Source organism: Crinia signifera, chromosome 19 (genome assembly GCF_055691185.1).
Source record: "Crinia signifera chromosome 19, ASM5569118v1, whole genome shotgun sequence".
Classification (NCBI taxonomy): domain Eukaryota; kingdom Metazoa; phylum Chordata; class Amphibia; order Anura; family Myobatrachidae; genus Crinia; species Crinia signifera.
The window spans coordinates 47,082,528-47,103,163 of record NC_139226.1 but is presented as its reverse complement, the minus strand read 5'-3'; the positions used below and the strand labels follow the sequence as shown (position 1 = coordinate 47,103,163).

Sequence of the window (20,636 nt, the reverse complement as noted above, 5' to 3'; positions counted from 1 at the left end):
TGATTGGTTTTCACATGTGAAGGTAAGTATATACACAGGTAAGTATGTATATGTTTAAATCATCTGTGTGATTGTACATGATGTGATCAGGTAAATATTTAATTTTAACATGTGAAGGTAAATATATACATAGGCAGATATATGTACATTCATTTCATCTATGTGATGGTACATATGATCGGTCTTGGAATCAATATCTTGTTTTGTGGTTCGAGTGTTTGAATTAATATTATGTCTTGTGATTCAGCATTTGTAGTGCTAGTGCTTCGTCTCTCTCTTATTGAACTGGTTTCATAACCTGGAACAGCAGAGGAATTTTTACTATATGTTTTTGTTCTGTTCTACTTCTTTAATTTTTCTTATCTTGGCACTATGATGGTGTGGAAGTACTTAATATAGCTATAGCAGAGTGTTAGAGTAACAGAGAGGTCCTTTATTGATTTTTTAATCGTTAGGGTTCATGTGATTTTCCTCATCATTTCTTTTTGGCATATTGGTTCTTTATATTTCTTTGTATTCTTTTGATTAGTGTGTAAAATGGGTTAGTTATTTGTGGTTATCTCATTTTAATATTTGAATTTATGTGACATTCATGCAGAGTCCTCATATGGCATCCTATTCTAAATAGTGGTTTTATTAAACTGGAGCAATGAAGCTTGAGTTCATAAGAAGGGTGCGTAGCTATTAGCTTCATTTAGCCCCTTTGGGAAGAGACTATCCAGTAAAAAGATCATTTTTGTCTCGAATTGTAGGAGCTGCTTGTCCAAATCTCCGCCTCGTATTCATAATTGTATGTGTCTGATCCCGAAGACTTTAAGACCACTGGGGTTACCATTGTGGTTTCTTTTTTTTTTTTTTAATAACATTTTATTTAGTATTTTCACATATAAACATAGAATGAACATTTGCATTTTGTAATTCCAACTTGGTTCATCATATTCAAATTTTAACTCATAATAACACATTATTCACATGCTATGTTGTTTCCATTTTCTCTAACTCAAAATGTCTATCCTTATGCTTTCTAAACAAACTCATACGTATACATGATTCAGTACCTAGCATTACTTCTGGGAACTACTTTTCTCATATTACTTTAATCTCTTCATGAGGGATATTTTACCGGTATTATTATCATATCGGCTAATAGATTTTACTCTTTCTTTTCCCTCTCTCTTTACCTATATACAGGTCTTCATAAATTATCCCTGTTAGTTCCAATTTATGTTTTCACTTAAAGAGTACTTTTTATTTCTTAATGCATTCTTTACATGGTTATTTTAAAAATAAATCTTTCTGTAAAAGGGGTATGGGGGTGGGGTAGAATGTACTTATATAAGTAATCTGTGTGTTTTCTGTGTTATTACCCTACTGTGTAGTGTCTGATATCTATATTGTGAAATGGTAGTGCTAACTAATAAAAAAATCCTATTTATCTAAAATATTGTGTGTGAATACCTCTTATTTTGTTGTACCTCCTTCCCCTTTCCCTTTCCTTTCCCTTTCCTCCCCCTTTCTCCTTCCCTTCCCTCTTCTGTGATTTGCTGTGAAAAAAAAAAAAGAAAAAAATTTAAATTCCCATTTATATGTGTGCTTTCTAAGGAGGTACTTTTTATGATACCTCGTAATACATTGTGAACCCTTCTGTGTACACTAATAAAGCAAAACAATATTATAAAAATTACTTATATATCTCCTCCTTCCCCCTCCTCCCCTTTACACTTGATTTATTTTCATATTATTTCATATTTCTACTTGGATGCATTATATTTTTATCCCCCTTGTTAGGAATGTTAGAAAGTAAATATTCCCAGTTTATATTTGCCATTGTTATCATCATGTTACCCTTTGCATGCACTGTTTTGCATTATGTCCCTTTATAATTCGTTCCTCTCACTCATACTTTTGCAAATGTCCTTCCCCACAAAAACAAATTTACATAAGGGTAAGGGGCAACTCACACATACAAAAATAAAAAAATAAAAAACTCTTTGTCAAAGAGACTTCCTACTTCTAAATTTACCTATAAATACTTCCATCTTATTTGCATGCTAGTTGCCTCAGATTATTGCATTCTGCCTCATTACTGACCAAGTGGTGTTATCATAGAGCCTCATCACATTCTCTCTTACATTTAGGGGTAAAGATTCGATGTATAATCCCCATTTTTTATAAAATTTAAAGATGCCTGTTTCTATGTCCGGAAGAGTGGCTTTCCTTTCCATGTAGATAATTTTTAGGATCATAGCTTCCAATTCCATTATGGACGGTGCCGATCGTTTAATCCAATGGTATAGTATTAACTTATTCGCTACACCGAGTATCACTATTATCATTGGTATGATGTTCCTATTTTTTGGGCCTAGATCCCATCCTTGCACATAAAATAGAATACATGCCTGTGGGTTCTTAACAAGTTTTAATGAGAACACCCTATTTATGACAAAGACAACAAGATGTGGAACTCCCCAGCGCTACCTCCGGAAATGTTTCTTGATTCCCTATGTATATATGGGTCAAGACTCCAATAATATAGAAAAGAAAAATATAACAGTACAAATTCCAATTAGTGAAGGTCCATATATTAAATTTCAAATCCTTCCAGATCTCAAGGTGACTCACCTAGTCTAGCTAGGAGATGTTCCCATAAAGGTATCTTTCTAGATATATAGAAAATGGAAACTCACCAGAGGGCAGTGCCCTATTTTCATCCAAAGGTATCTTTTATTCTCAATCCAAGACGACAGGACAATCTGTATCATCCGAAGGTCACAATTTATTCCTTAAAACAGGACATTCACCCTCCCACTGTACAAGGAAGTCCTTCTCCCACCCGGAATGGAAGAAATAAAGTCCAAGTAGTGCAGATGGTATCACACCAGTGGATAGGGGGTCAGTCCAACTTCAAATAATCCTCTAAAAACACCAACGCGTTTCGAACTCATGCAGTTCTTCCTCAGGGTGAAGAGTATAAAACAGAGTGTCTCCGATGGGGTATTTATACCATAAACAATCATGGTCTATGCTAAAACATGGATTCACCACTAAAAGATCATTCAATAAAAACACATAGAATTTACACTTCATTTCATAATTAAAAATAAGCACTGTGCCTATATACATATAATATAATCAATCAAAATATATACGGATGCTAAAACCTAAGTAAGAGGCCTTACATACTATCGCTGATAATCCATTTCATATATTATCATTCCTGGCAGCTGAATGTCATGTCCGGCCAGCCCAACGTCACTTCCGGGTCCGGCTTGTAATAGAGTGGAACGCAGCTTGCGTTCCAGACGCCCGGGTATCGTTTCCGGCTATAGTATACCGCATTTGGCCGGGATCCTCGTCACTTCCGGATCCGGCTGATAGTGACATGGAACGCAACTTGCGCTCCAGACGTCCGGACTTCATTTCCGGTCTAGCGTACTTCCGGATCTTGAAACGCACGCCGGGTGTAGATATGGCCCGCAGCGTCGATCCCAGGCATATAGCTAAGCACCTCTTGGGGGATGTCAGCCAGTTCATTGTATTATTAGCTGAATTGCCTCATAGTTTGATCCGTGTGAACACACAAACATTTAAGAGAAAAGGGAATAATTAGAAAAAATTTCCTCAAATTACATTCCATAAAAACATAAATATGGTAAGTCAACAGTGACATCTAGTGGTAATCTTTGATAATTACAGGAGTTGAAAAATAAATAAATAAATGGCAAAATTCATAGAAAGCATTTAAGCTCAAATTCTACATTCAAACCCCTGGGTGTTAACGTTTTGAGCTCATAAATGAGTTTCATTTCCGTCTGTGATAACCTGAGCTCTCTATCATTTTTTCTCCAATTTGCTTGCACAGCCCTAATTCCAAAGAAAGACTTAATGTGGCTCGGATCACATCCATGCACATTTTTGAAATGAAGGGACACATTGTGGGTCTCTACTTCCTTTCTAATGTTTCGGACGTGTTCTGCCAAGCGAATTTTCAGGGCTCGAGTGGTTTTTCCCACATATTGTTTATCACAAGTGCAGGTCAATAGGTAAACACAGAACTTAGTGTCACATGTAATAAAGTCCTTTACCTCAAACATCTTGCCTGTCTGATTGGATTTGTACTCAGTTAGTTTAGTGTCCTTGGATTTACAAATTCTACAGACACTGCAATTGCCGCATCTGTGGAATCCTTTTGTTTTAATATGATTCCCAATCTTGGGTGTGTTGATGGCGCTCTTAACTACAATATTTTTTATGTTGTCTGCTTTCTTATAGATGAATTTAGGGGTAGGACCTACATGTTTTTTCAGAAGAGGATCCCTCCCGAGAATTCCCCAATGTTTTTTAAAGATACTCTCAATTTGTTTATGCTGGGAGTTGTACTTAGTTATGAAGGGGACCCCTCTATATCCCTCTCCATTCTTTTTTGGTTTGGTGTTTTTGATAACTTCCATTCGGTCCAGCTGTTCTCCTTCTTCCAAGGCCTTCTCCACCAATACAGGGTCATATCCTTTGGATATGAACTGTTCTTTCATGGTATTCGCTTGTTCTTTATAAACTTCCTTGTCAGTGCAGTTCCTGCGAATCCTAAAAAATTGGCTCTTTGGGACCCCCCGTTTCCAGTTGTTGTGGTGGTTACTATCATACGGGATATAGGAGTTACAGTCGGTACTTTTCGTGTAACCTCTGGTTTTAATCATACTGTCCTCGATATAGATACTGAGGTCTAGGAAGTAAACTTCTTGTTGGCTACTATCAAAAGTTAATTTGATAGAGAGGGAATTTTCGTTCAGGTGTTCACAAAAAAGATCCATCGATGTCTTCTCACCTCTCCAGACGAACAAAACGTCATCTATGTATCTAGACCATGACACCAGGCTGGCACCATATGGGTGGCCACTCCAAACTGAAGTGGCCTCCCACCACGCCATGAAAAGATTGGCGTAGCTTGGCGCCAGTCTGGTGCCCATGGCCATCCCCTTCAGTTGTAGGTAGTATGACCCTTCGTACCAGAAATAGTTGTTCATCAGTATCATCGCTATGCCCTCCAGGATGAAACTTTTCAGATTGATGGGAGTCTCCTCAAGATCGAGAAAATATTCCACCGCCCTCAGACCATAATCGTGTTTAATAATGGTGTAAAGAGAGGTAACATCAGCCGTAGCTAAGATGTCACCCTCTTCCCACACCAAATCTTGGATCTTCTGTAGTACTGATATGGTGTCCCTTAGGTAGGACGGTGCTTTAATCACCATAGGCTGTAGCAGGGAGTCCAGGTAATGTGACAGATTGGATAGTATCGATCCTGTCCCCACCACAATCGGGCGGCCGGGCGGTTTGTCCCTACTTTTGTGTATCTTCGGTAATATATATATTACCGGAATTGATGGAGATGAGATACTTATATAATCTTTAACTTCTTGGGTGATGACACCTTTCTTCTTATATAGTTCCAAATAAGTTTCTAATTTTGTTTTAATCTTTTCTGTAGGGTCCCCCCTCATTTTCTTATACGTAGAGCCGTCTGATAGCTGCCGCATGATTTCTTCCTGATAGGCAGAGGTGTCAAGAATCACTATACTGCCACCTTTGTCAGCTGGCTTTATAGTGATCAGCTTGTTGTCTTTCAGGCTTTTCAACGCCTCTCTCTCTTTTCTGGAGATGTTAGGGTTCCTCACCCGTTTCGGGGTCAATTTTTCTAGGTCCTCCTTAACTAACCTCTCAAAGGTGTCAACAAAACACCCCTTTTTATAGGTGAGATAAAAAGTTGACTTCTTTTTAAACACAGCTATCTGTGGGTTCTCCTCCACAGGTTCTGTGTCATCTGTCCGTTCCTCGAAGAATCTCTTTAAAGTTAGCTTTCTTACCAACTTTTGCAAGTCAATAAAAATTTCGAATTCATCAGGTTGGTTGGAAGGGGCAAATTTAAGTCCCTTTTCTAGGACACTTAGTTCGTCCTGATTTACCACATAGGCACTCAAATTGAACACCACAGTTTTTTGTGAGGAGCTGTCTTCGCTGGTCTCTAGGATGGGGGTTTGTACCCCGACTATTTATTTATGAGATTGATCACTTTGTTCCAAAACAATGCTATTTTCCCACAACTCCAAAAGTTATGGAGAAATGTAGCTTTAACTTTACTACATTTGATGCATCTATCTGATTCCCCCGGTATCATATGTGCTCTCTGGTCCGGCGAGATGTAGGCCCTATTTAATATCTTAAAATATACTTCCTGTAGCAATGCCGAATGAAGATATTTATAAGTATATATACAATTTTTTAGCACCAATTCCCACTCAGGGACCTCTGGTATATCGCTCTGCCATCTATGGATCGCACTCTTCCATTTCTTAAGAAAATTTGTATTTTGTAATACCTCATAGTACAACGATAAATGATATTTACTTGAACCCGTTATGGTCATAAATTTTTTCATGGGGTCAATAGTATCCGCCTCTCTCATTGGTGGTTTCTGTGTCTGTATATAGTGCCTAACTTGCAGGTACATATAAAAGTGATTTTTCTCTAGTTTAAATTTTTCTTTAATCTCTGCGAATGTCAATATCCCCCCCCCCTGGGTCAAAAACGTCCCTGATTGAGGCTATGCCTTTATCCCTCCATCTCAAGAAATTACTGTCTTCTAACCCAGGCTTAAATTGTGGATTACCCCAAATCGTATTGAATTGTGATACTGTGAACTCTCTTTTCACTTGTTTATTTGTTTTCACCCATGTTTCATATGTATCTTTAAATAGTATTGAAGTAGCCATATCTCTCGGTATCATGTTTTTAGGAGAGTGGATTAATGCTGTGGCTGTGAACGGGTAAAAAAATTCTGCTTCCAACTCAAAATTAGTGAAAACTGATCTCTTCCAAAACCAATCTATAATGTATCTAAAACATATTGCCTTACTGTATGCCTCCACATTAGGTATATTTAATCCTCCTTCTCTTCTAGGCAGCTGCAACTTATTATAGGCCACTCTAGCTTTACCTCCCGCCCATAAAAAGGAGGAAAACATTTTATCGACCGCTTTATTGTCTGCTTTAGTCAGTCTTATGGGTAGCATGTCACACCAGGGGACTCAGTCGACAAGACTGAGACCTCTGGTGGGGACCTGGACCGGTACCTGAACCGGGGAGGTTGGAGAGGACCCCTGCGCATGAACTGCGCGACAGTGCACCCAGAGCCAATGAGTAGTCAGAGGTAAAAGTACAACCAGATTTATTATGCAGAAGGTTGTAATGATACAGGCAGTAAAGTATGCAGGAATAATGATAGTTCATGCAGATTGCAATACTTTACAGGTATGATGAATGAAGTATCGATGGTGGAACATCGGATGGATAACGGATATGGATACTGTGGGTCCGGAATGACGGACGGAAGATAGGAGCTTGACTGTGGGTCCGGAATGACGGACGGAAGCTTGACTGTGGGTCCGGAGTATCGGACTATCGATGGTGGAACATCGGAGATGGATGATGCTGGAGCATCGGAGGACCAGAGTCCTGGAGCTAGGCTGGATCGCTGGGTTGACGAGGCAGGCTCACAGGTGATGGAATAACCTGGACTTCAACAGGAGATGGAATAACCTGGAATACACTGCAGCATGGAAGACAACACCAGCAGAGATAAACACTTGCACGGAGACAAGGACAGCTGACCATATACAGGAGACAACTGAAGCACTAGCATTGATCTGAGAGCTCCCAGCATACTTATACCCACTGGGTGGCCAGGATTGGCCGGGCAGGTATGACTGGGAGATCAGATCACACAGGATAGGACGGGAATGACATGTGACTGGGAAAACATGGCAGCCCCCATGTCAGACTATGGCGGGAAAGTATGTTTGCGCACACCATGCTGGATACTGGGAGCAATGGCGGCGGACAGGTGGATTGCCGTGAACGGAGCACTGTCACTGGGGACAAGGAGAGCGGTGCGCCGCGCAGCCGCGGACTCAGCAGCGCTGAGCAGACTGGAGGATGGCAGCGGTGATGGCGCACGGCAGACAGGACGCCGGCAGAGGTGACGTCTGGACCGCAAGCTGAACCTGCGGAGGCACTTAGCCGGTAAGAAAGTCTGTCTCTGAGAGCTCGGATCGTGACAGCACCCCCCCCTTTAAGGGTGGCCCCAGGACACCTTTTAGGCTTGCGGGGAAACTTGGAGTGGAACGCCCGGATGAGTCTGGGAGCATGGACATCGATGGCATTGGTCCATGATCGCTCTTCGGGGCCGTAGCCCTTCCAATCGATCAAATATTGCAGACGACCATATCGGATGCGAGAGTCCAAGATCTTACTGACCTCATATTCTGTTCCACGCTGGGTGCAAACCTTAGGAGCCTTGGGGAGCTTGGAATGAAAGCGATTCAAGACCAGCGGCTTGAGCAGCGAAATGTGGAATGTAGCTGGCACTTTCAAATAGGGCGGCAACTTGAGCTTGTAAGCTACTGGATTGACGACTCGCTCAACTGGGAAAGGGCCAATATATCGGGGAGCGAACTTCATCGATGGCACTCTCAATCGAAGATTCTTGGTTGACAACCAGACACGATCTCCGGGACGGAGGGCTGGCACAGCTCTGCGTTTCCTGTCGGCAAATTTTTTGTACCTGCTTGAAGCCTTCAGGAGTGAAGAACGAATAAGCTTCCAGGATTTGACGAATTGCCGGATGGTCGTGTCGACCGCTGGAACAGAGGACACAGGTTGCAGAGTGAAGTCAGGAACTCGAGGATGAAACCCATAGTTGGCAAGGAATGGAGTGACATTAGATGAAGAATGATATTGGTTATTATGGCAGAACTCTGCCCATGGAAGGAGTTGAGCCCAGTCATCTTGGGAAGAAGAGACATATGTGCGGAGAAATGCTTCAAGGTCCTGATTCACCCTCTCCGTTTGGCCATTGGTTTGAGGGTGGTAGGCTGTGGAAAACTTTAGCTTGATTTGAAGCAGGGAGCACAGGCTTCGCCAGAATTTGGCTACGAATTGGACTCCTCTATCGGAGATGATTTCGAGAGGCAGTCCATGAAGCTTGAATATCTCTTTGATGAAGAGCTGGGACAGCTTGGAAGCTGACGGAAGACCGGTGAGGGGAACGAAGTGAGCCATCTTGGTGAACCGATCAACAATCACCCAGATGGTAGTGAATTTGTCAGACTCTGGAAGATCAGTTACAAAGTCCATAGAAATATGCGTCCAAGGACGATGTGGCACTGACAGTGGCATCAATTGCCCAGGAGGAGACTGACGACTGGTCTTGTGCTGAGCACATTTAGCACAAGAGGAAACAAAGTCCTGTACATCCTGTTTGAGGGACGGCCACCAGTAGGACCTGGTGATAAACTCGTAAGTTTTCTGAATGCCTGCATGGCCAGCGAATTTTGAAGCATGCGCCCAACAGAGCAACTTCTTTCTTAGAGCCGGCTTTACATATCTTTTCCCTGTAGGGGGCGTGAGATTTGAGACTCTCGTTGCGGAGAAGGCCACTGGATCAATAATAAAATGTTGATGTGTGGACTTTGACTCACTTTCTTGCTCCCATGAGCGGGAAAGGGCATCAGCTTTTCGGTTTTGTGTCCCTGGACAGAACGACAGCTTGAAACGGAACCTGGAAAAGAAAAGTGTCCATCTGGCTTGACGGGGATTTAAACATTGAGCAGACTTGAGATACAGAAGATTCTTGTGGTCTGTGATAATTGTGATCTCATGAACAGCGCCCTCTAGAAGATATCTCCACTCTTCTAATGCCAACTTGATGGCGAGAAGCTCTTGGTCACCGATGGCATAGTTACGCTCTGCAGGCAGGAACTTACGGGAGTAGAACCCACAGGGATGAAGACGACCATCGTGCGCTTTCTGCGAGAGGACTGCCCCAACACCCACGGAGGAGGCATCAACCTCGAGAATAAAGGGCAAGGTGGTATCAGGTTGTCTTAAAACAGGAGCGGAAGTGAACCTCTGTTTCAACAGATGGAAGGCCTCGATGGCTTCTGCCGGCCACTTCGCTGGATTAGACCCCTTTTTAGTCAAGGCAGTGATGGGAACCACAATAGAAGAGAAGTTACGAATGAATTTTCTGTAATAATTGGCAAAACCCAGGAAACGTTGAATACCTTTCAGCGAAGAGGGAATTGGCCAATCTTGGATGGCCTGCAGTTTTCCTGGATCCATTTGAAGACCGGAACCGGAGACAATGTACCCTAGGAAGGGTATAGACTTCACCTCGAAGACACACTTCTCCAGTTTACAGTAGAGATGATTAGCTCGCAGCCGGGACAGAACCTCTTTGACCCAATAACGATGTTCTGTGATGTTATTGGCGTAGATTAAAATGTCATCGAGATATACAACTACATGACTGTACAGAATGTCCCGAAAGATCTCATTGACATAGTGCTGGAACACGGCTGGGGCATTGCTGAGCCCAAAGGGCATGACGAGGTACTCATAGTGGCCGTCTCTGGTATTAAACGCCGTCTTCCACTCGTCGCCCTCTCGTATGCGGATGAGATTGTATGCACCTCTCAGATCGAGTTTTGTAAAGATGGTTGCACCGCTGACACGGTCAAACAGCTCGGTGATGAGAGGCAACGGATATCGGTTCTTTACTGTAATGTCATTGAGGCCGCGATAATCAATGCAGGGACGTAGGCCTCCATCCTTCTTTTTGACGAAGAAGAATTCTGCGCCAGCAGGAGAAGTCGAAGGACGGATGAATCCCTTTGCCAGATTTTCCTTGATGTAACTGGTCATGGCTTGAGTCTCTGGAAGAGAGAGAGGATAGGTTCTACCTCTGGGTGGTTCTTTGCCTGGGATAAGTTCAATAGGGCAATCCCACGGTCTGTGAGGAGGTAGGACATCAGCGCCAGACTTGCTGAATACATCTGAGTACTCTTGGTAGGGAAGAGGCGGAAGGTCTGCTGCATCGGCTGAAGAATGACGAGCTGGGAGTACCTTTTGGAGACAGGTACCAGAGCAGGAAGGATCCCAGGAAAGGATTTCAGATGTCTTCCAATCTAGACGAGGATTGTGAAGACGGAGCCAGGGTAAACCCAGAACCAGAGCATGAGTGGCTCGGGGTAAAACCAGGAAGGACAAAAGTTCAGTGTGCAGGACTCCCACTTTTACTGTAAGTGGCAAAGTTCTGCGGGAGACTGTCGCATCAGGAATCCTACTGCCATCCACAGCAGTAAGGAAGACAGTCTTGGAAAGACTTTCAGTGGGCAACCCCCACTTGCGGACCAGTTCTGCAGTAACAAAGTTGCCAGCGGCACCGGAATCAAGAAGCGCGGAGACAGTCTTGAAATGCTGACCAACTTGTAGGGAAACTGGAAGGACACAATCGGTTGCTGATGGAGAGGACTTAATTACTCCTAGCCTACCCTCTCCTTGACGGGCTAGGAGGAGGAGTTTTCCTGACGCTTTGGGCATGCAGAAATTTGATGTGCAGGATCGGCACAATACAGGCAGAGCTGTGCCAACCGTCGACGTCGACGTTCTCCTGGAGACAAGCGGAAACGGTTTATCTCCATTGGTTCTTCTTTGGAGTGGACCGCAGGAGCAGTGGGTAAAGAAGGCGGAGGAGTTGGCACTTTAACTGGAGCGCTCTTGTGACGTTCTATAGCCCTTTCTCGGAAGCGTAGGTCTACTTTAACACACAATGAAATAAGGTCACTTAGACCTGAGGGTAAGTCTCTTGTAGCGAGTTCATCCTTGATTCGATCAGATAGGCCATGCCAGAAAGCTGCGTATAAGGCCCCATCACACCAGGAGAGTTCAGACGCCAGAATCTGGAACTGGACCAGATATTGCCCGACGGAGCGGGATCCTTGTCTGAGACGGAGGAGTTCAGTGGAGGCAGATGCTGATCGCCCAGGCTCATCGAAGATACGCCGGAATGTTGACACGAAGTCCTTGTAATTGGACAGGATGGCATCAGATCTTTCCCATAAGGGAGACGCCCACTCTAGTGCCGCTCCACACAGGAGGGAGATGATGTAGGCGATCTTGACCCTTTCAGTAGGGAAGTTACTGGGTTGCAGCTCGAAATGAATCTCACACTGATTGAGAAAGCCTCGACAGGTCTTGGGGTTCCCATCATACTTGGTGGGGACAGACAGATGAAGGCGAGGTGCAGCAGCCATTACAGGAGGATGAACGGGACTTGGAAGTTCTCTGACAGGCTCAGGGCCACTGAGAGTGGTCTGTAACTTATCCAGCCGGGAAGACAGATCTTGCAGGCAATGAATCACTTGGCTCTGCGCAGCCTCTTGCTGATCCAAGCGAGCAGCCAGTTGCTGTACAGGGCTGGGTGGAGAAGCTTGGTTTGCAGCTGGATCCATTTGGCTAGTGCTTACTGTCACACCAGGGGACTCAGTCGACAAGACTGAGACCTCTGGTGGGGACCTGGACCGGTACCTGAACCGGGGAGGTTGGAGAGGACCCCTGCGCATGAACTGCGCGACAGTGCACCCAGAGCCAATGAGTAGTCAGAGGTAAAAGTACAACCAGATTTATTATGCAGAAGGTTGTAATGATACAGGCAGTAAAGTATGCAGGAATAATGATAGTTCATGCAGATTGCAATACTTTACAGGTATGATGAATGAAGTATCGATGGTGGAACATCGGATGGATAACGGATATGGATACTGTGGGTCCGGAATGACGGACGGAAGATAGGAGCTTGACTGTGGGTCCGGAATGACGGACGGAAGCTTGACTGTGGGTCCGGAGTATCGGACTATCGATGGTGGAACATCGGAGATGGATGATGCTGGAGCATCGGAGGACCAGAGTCCTGGAGCTAGGCTGGATCGCTGGGTTGACGAGGCAGGCTCACAGGTGATGGAATAACCTGGACTTCAACAGGAGATGGAATAACCTGGAATACACTGCAGCATGGAAGACAACACCAGCAGAGATAAACACTTGCACGGAGACAAGGACAGCTGACCATATACAGGAGACAACTGAAGCACTAGCATTGATCTGAGAGCTCCCAGCATACTTATACCCACTGGGTGGCCAGGATTGGCCGGGCAGGTATGACTGGGAGATCAGATCACACAGGATAGGACGGGAATGACATGTGACTGGGAAAACATGGCAGCCCCCATGTCAGACTATGGCGGGAAAGTATGTTTGCGCACACCATGCTGGATACTGGGAGCAATGGCGGCGGACAGGTGGATTGCCGTGAACGGAGCACTGTCACTGGGGACAAGGAGAGCGGTGCGCCGCGCAGCCGCGGACTCAGCAGCGCTGAGCAGACTGGAGGATGGCAGCGGTGATGGCGCACGGCAGACAGGACGCCGGCAGAGGTGACGTCTGGACCGCAAGCTGAACCTGCGGAGGCACTTAGCCGGTAAGAAAGTCTGTCTGAGAGCTCGGATCGTGACATAGCATTTGTAAAATATACGCTATTTTTGGGAAGGCTACGCTCTTTAATACCGCCGCTCTTCCCATCAGGGAGAGTGGGAGTGTCATCCAATTTCCCAGTAGTTTTTTTATAGCTATTATCGCTGGTGTGACATTCTGCGTGTAGATATTGACCACTTTTGGGGGCACACATACTCCTAAATATTTTAAATAATTATTTACTATCGGGAATTGGTTGGTGAGCGGATTTGCCTTTAACTCTGCGGCGTCTCCTGATAATATCATTACTTCAGATTTTTTATAATTTACTCTATAGCCTGCAAAGGACCCAAATAGTTCAATCAACTCCACTATGCATGGGATTGATTCGGAGGGGCTGGAGGCAGGGGCGGGCTGGGCCGGGGGGCAGAGTGCCATATGCCCCCCGGGCCGCTTACCCACCCACTGGCTGCGGGCCGTGCTGCGGCTGGATCAGCTTCTCCAGCCCTCCTGCACTGGCCGCGGCTTACAGAACACGGCCGCGGCTACAGGAAAATGGCCGCCGGCCCCCTGCACTGAGGACATGTTCTCAGTGCAGGAGGCCGGCGGCCATTTTCCTGTAGCCGCGGCCGTGTTCTGGAAGCCGCGGCCAGCGCAGGAGGGCTGGAGAAGCTGATCCAGCCGCAGCACGGCCCGCAGCTAGCGTGGGTAAGCGCTCTCCCCCCCCCCCCCTCCCTCACCCCAGCATATGTGTTTCTGTCACTGTGGGGGCATATCTGGCACTGTGTGGGGGCATATCTGGCACTGTGTGGGGGCATATCTGGCACTGTGTGGGGGCATATCTGGCACTGTGTGGGGGCATATCTGGCACTGTGTGGGGGCATATGTGTATCTGGCACTGTGGGGGGCATATCTGGCACTGTGGGGGCATATATGTATTTGGCACTGTGGGGGCATATGTGTATCTGGCACAGTGGGGCATATGTGTATTTGGCACTGTGGGGGCATATGTGTCTCTGGCACTGTGGGGGCATATGTGTCTCTGGCACTGTGGGGGCATATCTGGCACTGTGGGGGCATATGTGTCTTTGGCACTGTGGGGGAATATGTGTCTCTGGCACTGTGGGGGCATATGTGTCTGGCACTGTGGGGGCATATGTGTATTTGGCACTGTGGGGACATATGTGTATCTGGCACTGTGGGGACATATGTGTATCTGGCACTGTGGGGGCATATGTGTCTGGCACTGTGGGGGCATATGTGTATTTGGCACTGTGGGGGCATATGTGTATTTGGCACTGTGGGGGCATATGTGTCTCTGGCACTGTGGGGGCATATGTGTCTCTGGCACTGTGGGGGCATATCTGGCACTGTGGGGGCATATGTGTCTTTGGCACTGTGGGGGAATATGTGTCTCTGGCACTGAGGGGGCATATGTGTCTCTGGCACTGTGGGGGCATATGTGTCTCTGGCACTGTGGGGGCATATGTGTCTTTGGCACTGTGGGGGAATATGTGTCTCTGGCACTGTGGGGGCATATGTGTCTCTGGCACTGTGGGGGCATATGTGTCTCTGGCACTCTGGGGGCATATCTGGCACTGTGGAGGAATATGCGTATTTGGCACTGTGGCAGAATATCTGGCACTGTGGCGGCATTTGTGTCTGGCACTGTGGGGGCATATGTGTATTTGGTACTGTGGCGGAATATCTTGCACTGTGGGGGCATATCTGGCACTGTGGACATCACATTGTGCGGTGTAATGGGCATCATGGTATGGGGCGTAATGGACATTACGGTGTGGGGAGCATTGGGTAATTGCCATCACAGTATGGGGTGTAATGGGCATCAAGGTGTGCAGCATAATGTGTAATTAGCATCACAGTGTGCGGTGTATTGAGTAATTAGCATCGCAGTGTTTGGGCGTAATGTGTAACTGGCATCATGGTGTTCAGCATAATGTGTAATTGGCATTACGGCATGTGGCTTTATGTGTAATGGGTATTACAAGGTTCGCTAAAATGTGCAATCTGCAGGTACACAATATAATCATGGTACAGGCAACGCCCCTTATGATAGGCCACGCTGGAGGCGAAGAGCAACATGTCGTCCGCGAACAGTGCCAACTTCGCCTCCAGCCTCCCCACCTGCACCCCCCTATATCCTTCTGTGGTCCTCAATGCAATTGCCAATGGCTCGAGTGCCAGGGCAAACAAGAGTGGCGATAATGGGCACCCCTGTCTTGTGCCCCTTTCAATATTAAAAGCCTGAGACATGTACCCATTGATCATGACCTGTGTATTAGGGGTCTCATATAATCTTATTATTAGAGCCACAAAGCTTTCTGGCATTCCAAATCTCCTTAGTGTATCTGCCAAATGTTCCCATGTAACCATATCGAAAGCTTTCTCTGCGTCCAGAGAAAGCACTACCTTTGTATCGGTTCCCATATGTGTTCGTACCCATTCCATCACTGTTAATAGTTTCCTTATGTTTACCACCGATTGTCGCCCCCAAATAAATCCCGATTGATCTTGATGTATTATAGTCGGCATTATTATCTTCAGTCTATCTGACAAGATTTTTGTTAGGATTTTATAATCTGAATTTAACAGAGATATAGGTCTATATGAATTAGTTTGTTCTAGGTCTCTGCCCATTTTTGGGCAGGACTTTGATTGTAGCTGCATTAAAATATAAGGGTAACTTTTTACCTGTTAAGATGAGATTATAGATTTTTGTTAGTTGATTAGTAATTTTGGGCCCCAACATTTTATAGTACTCATTCGAGTACCCATCTGGGCCTGGTGATTTTCCTACTTTCAATAGGCCTATAGTTTTCTTTACTTCTTCTTCTGAAATTGGGAGCATTAGTGCTGTAGCTTGGGCTTCTGTGATCTGCGGCGTCCGTATTTGCGCCCAAAATTCATCTCTAGCTTTGCTATTTACTTCTGGCTTAGAATACAGTTGGGAATAATATTCTCTAAATACCTGTGCTAAGGCTGCATTATTTTTAATCAAGGTTTTATCCTTGGTTCTAATGGCCGTAATACAGGTCCTCGGTTGCCTGCCTTTTAATAAATTGGACAATAATTTGCTCGCTTTATTACCGTATCTGTATATCCCGCAATCCCTTCGAAATGTATATTTTGATTCCAAGGATGTTAATATATTGTCAAATGCTGTTTTCCTTACTAAGTATGTTGTCCTATTCTCTCTATTTGGGTTTTGTTTGTACTCTTGATAGGTTTGTACTCAGTGCTGTCTGGGCCTCTAGATACGTTGATTCAGTGGTTCTCTCCCTCACTTTGCAGTATGATAATATTTGGCCTCTTATTACCGATTTAGATGCCTGCCAAAATATCATTGGGTCATCTTTTGCCATTTCTCCATTTTCTTGCATGTATTCTTCCCACATTTTTTCCAATTCTTGTCTGAACTGTACTGAATTTGCCAAATATGAAGGAAAGAACCACTGGCGTATCGGTCCCTTATCGGCTCTCTGAGCTATTTTCATCCAGCATAATGCATGGTCTGATATGGATATTGATTCGATGTTAGAGTCAGTTATTCTGGGAAACAGCTGTTTTGAGACTAGCAGATAGTCCAATCTGGACAATGTTCCGTGGGCTGCTGAGAGACATGTATACTCTCGCCCTATAGGATAACACGCTCTCCATACGTCTATCATCTGCAATTTTTGCTCTATCAGTCCTATAGTACTTTTCCCCTCTTTGTTTTTCTTTTTTGACTTTAGGTTCCTATCCAGCGTAGGAGAGGCCACTAGATTAAAATCCCCGCCCATTATTACTGAGTCCATGGGGTATGAATATATTTTGTTCATCAGTATGGTAAAAAATTCTTTCGATTTTGAATTGGGGGCATAGATATTACACCAAGTGTATCGTGTACCCCCTACCGTAGCTTCTACGATAACATACCGACCTTGGGGGTCTGTGGTTACTGAGTGTACTGTGATTCCTAGAGATTGTCTTACCAAGATAACCACTCCCCTGGCTTTGGAAGTATAATGTGCTGACGCTATAACTTTCCACCTGAGCATGTTAAGCTTAAGGATCTCTGATGGTAATAGGTGTGTTTCCTGCATAAACACCACATCCAATCGGAGTTTATTCAAGTATATCAGTATCTTTTTCCGCTTAGATGGGGTGTTTATGCCTCCCACATTTAGAGTTCCTATTTTTACACTAATCTCCGTGTCTTAGGTGGCTTTTTTTTTTTTTTCCCTTGCTGCTTCCCACTACATCTCTCCATAAACCAGTCACCCTCAAGAATCCCATATTGAAGTGATCTTTTTTGGTTCCATAGCAACAATTGGAGGTATATATTTTGTACAAAATAAGGTAAAATTGTTTACACTAGCATCTTCATCCATCTGATATTAGGTTTCTCTGGAATTGTTTTATCCCTCTGACAATGAGATTTACATAAAACATCGAACAGGACACAATAGGAATACACATTACTATACAATACAATGAAAAACAAACACCCATATTTCCCAGATATGGGTACAAAAAAGACATTCGTCTGCTGGGGATCCACCTTTCCCCAGTAAGACATTGTTAACAACCTTAGGCTTCCTTGTAATTTTTGCTCAATATTGCTATTAAGCTGTCTATTATCTAATATGTCTGTGTCGCCCCTAACATGCACCAGCTCCTCCCTTATTTTTAAACACAGATATCTTCTTTCCAAACCAACCCTTCTCTTCAAAAAAAAAAAAAAAAAAAAAGGAAGAAAGAAAATACAAAAAAAGAAAAAAAAAACAAGTACATATATATATTTTATCTTATATATGCTTCCATTTCCCCTCTTAAAGGGGCTACTCCTCTAATTATTTATTGACTGATTGAAAAGTATACTCCTGCGTACCTGCTGCAGTTATGTATTTTTTCCCCTTTCTTTTATATTTACATATATATATATTTTTCCTTTTTTTTTTTTTCTTCTTTTTTCTTCTCCTTTTCCTTCCCTTTCCTCCCTGTTACAATTTTTTTTTTCCCTCCTCCCTTTCCCTTTTTCCTTTCCCCCCTTTCCCCACCCCCGGGAAACCATTTCCTTCACCTACTTAGAGGCGGGATGCGGTTAATTTCCCGGCGGTCGGGATCCCGGCGGTCGGAATCCCGACACTGGAATCCCGACCGCCGAAATCCCGAAACTTTCTCCCTCCGTGGGTGTCCACGACACCCATAGAGGGAGAATATAATAGCGTGCCGAGCGTAGCGAGGCACCGGGCCCGCTGCGTGGCGAGCGCAGCGAGCCCGCAAGGGGGGGCGATCCATGTCCCCCCCTTGTCGGGATTTCGGCGGTCGGGATTCCAGTGTCGGGATTCCGACCGCCGGGATCCCGACCGCCGGGATATCATATCGGATCCTTAGAGGCTATGTCTCATATCTTATCATTCTTTCAATGTTCAAATTTGTCCTCTCTTTCTTATCCCCTTTTCAGGGGTCCCTTGGGCCAAGACATCTGGAACTCTGTCCCTCTATTACTAAATGTCCTTATTATTTAGGCCTGGGATTTCATCCAAATAGCATTTTAGGTGTCTTCCTTTCCAGGACTGGGAGGTTGTTTTTCGAATAAGGTCGGGTTCTCCTTTATGAACTTCTCTACCTCTCCAACCGTAGCAAATTCCTTGATCGACTCTCCTAAAAACAACCTCAGTCTTGATGGATATATGAGAGCGAACCTCACATTGGCCTTGAAAAACTTAGTGCAAAAAGGGGCGAACTCCTTACGTGCTCTTGTAACTTCCGCCGAAAAGTCTTGAAAAATAACAATTTTCATTCCATTCCAGGTTACAGTAGTTCTCTCGTTTTTCTTGAGGCTGACCATATAGCCTCCTTATGCACGTAGCTTAAACATCTGAAGATAACCGCTCTTGGTCTCCCATTTGCTGCCTTATGTGGGGGTCCTAATCGATGGGCCCTCTCAATTGTCATGTCTTTGCATTGAGCCGTTATCTGTAACATTTCTGGTAATGTCTGTTGAATAAAATGCATTAATTCAGGGCCTTTTATACTCTCATCCAGGCCTACTATACGAAGATTTTTTCTTCTTGCCCTATTTTCCATATTGTCGATTTTAGACTGTAGCTGGCTTATAGTATCTTGCATTGTAGATGTAGTTTGTTTCATACTGGATACATCTGAGAATAGCTCTCCCATTCTCCCATCAGCTTCTCTTTGTCCAATTGCTATTTGTTGTATCTGTTCCTTTAGTTCTTGTATGGCTGTGGAGAATTTGGTGGCCTGCATTTCCATTAGTGGTCCCATCGTCTCCTGGATGGCTTTAACTACTTCCCCATATTGTACTGGGGGATCCTCTAGTGCATGAACCCCTGGAGCCGGGGACATTATTTGCGCCTGGTGCTGTGAGCCTGCTGTCTCTCTTGCAGCCCCTGCTTTGGGGCCCACACCTTTTTTTCTCTGCTATTTCTCGGCATCTGTGGGGACAAGTATCTCTGTCCATATGATACTGCCGATTCAAAGATATATTCACTTAGGATTATCGATGTCTCTTATAGTTTTCTTGTAGGGAGACCAATCAATTACTAGTTCCTTCAGAGGGATTTTACCTCAGGTGAACATGTTCCCCTCAAAAAGCTCTTTTAAATTGAGCTCTGCTTCATATAAGTACTCCTCTGGGTTTTTCTTTTTTCAGGGGTGTAACCCCAAAGACATGCTGATTCCCAGTCCTAAATCAGTAGTCCCCTTAATGATATATCTTTAATAGACAGTTCCCTTTTAGTTTGTCACACGCTCACATGTGCTTTGGGCAGTTCAGCTTAATCTAACATATAAAATGGAAATCAGGCTTACTGGTATGTGTGCTGTCTCCGGTTCCGGGGCTTTTCCTCCCAAAGCAGCGGTTTCTAGATTTGTACTGATAGCTGGGAGCCAGCAGCGGGCCAGGGTCTCCCTCCAGCAGCCTCCAGTCCTGTCACTTCCGGTCCCAGATTCGGCGTCTTCCTCCTTCCACTGGAGCTTCCCCCAGTCCGTTACCCAGGAAGCAAACGGCTATGGGGAGCCCAGCTGACCCCACCGAGCTGCCGCGAGGTGTTCACGCCTCCCGCCTGGCACCACCAGACTCCTGTCCTCCGCTCCAGGAGATACCCCAGCCTCAACCCGCAGAGCTGCAGGAGGCAGCCCCCGGCTCCGAGGTCTCGGGTTCCCTGCCGAGTGGGCGCCGCACGTAGATGGCTAGAGTCCCAGGTGAGTCCTTGCTATTTTCGGCATTATGTGGT

General features: G+C 44.9%; 1 protein-coding gene across 2 annotated transcripts in view; it reads left to right on the top strand.

The window, feature by feature from the left end:
* The window catches only part of PHLDB1 (pleckstrin homology like domain family B member 1), a 198,677-nt gene that overhangs the window by 42,467 nt on the left and 135,574 nt on the right, over nucleotides 1–20,636 (top strand). The gene's annotated exons all lie outside the window — the stretch shown is intronic.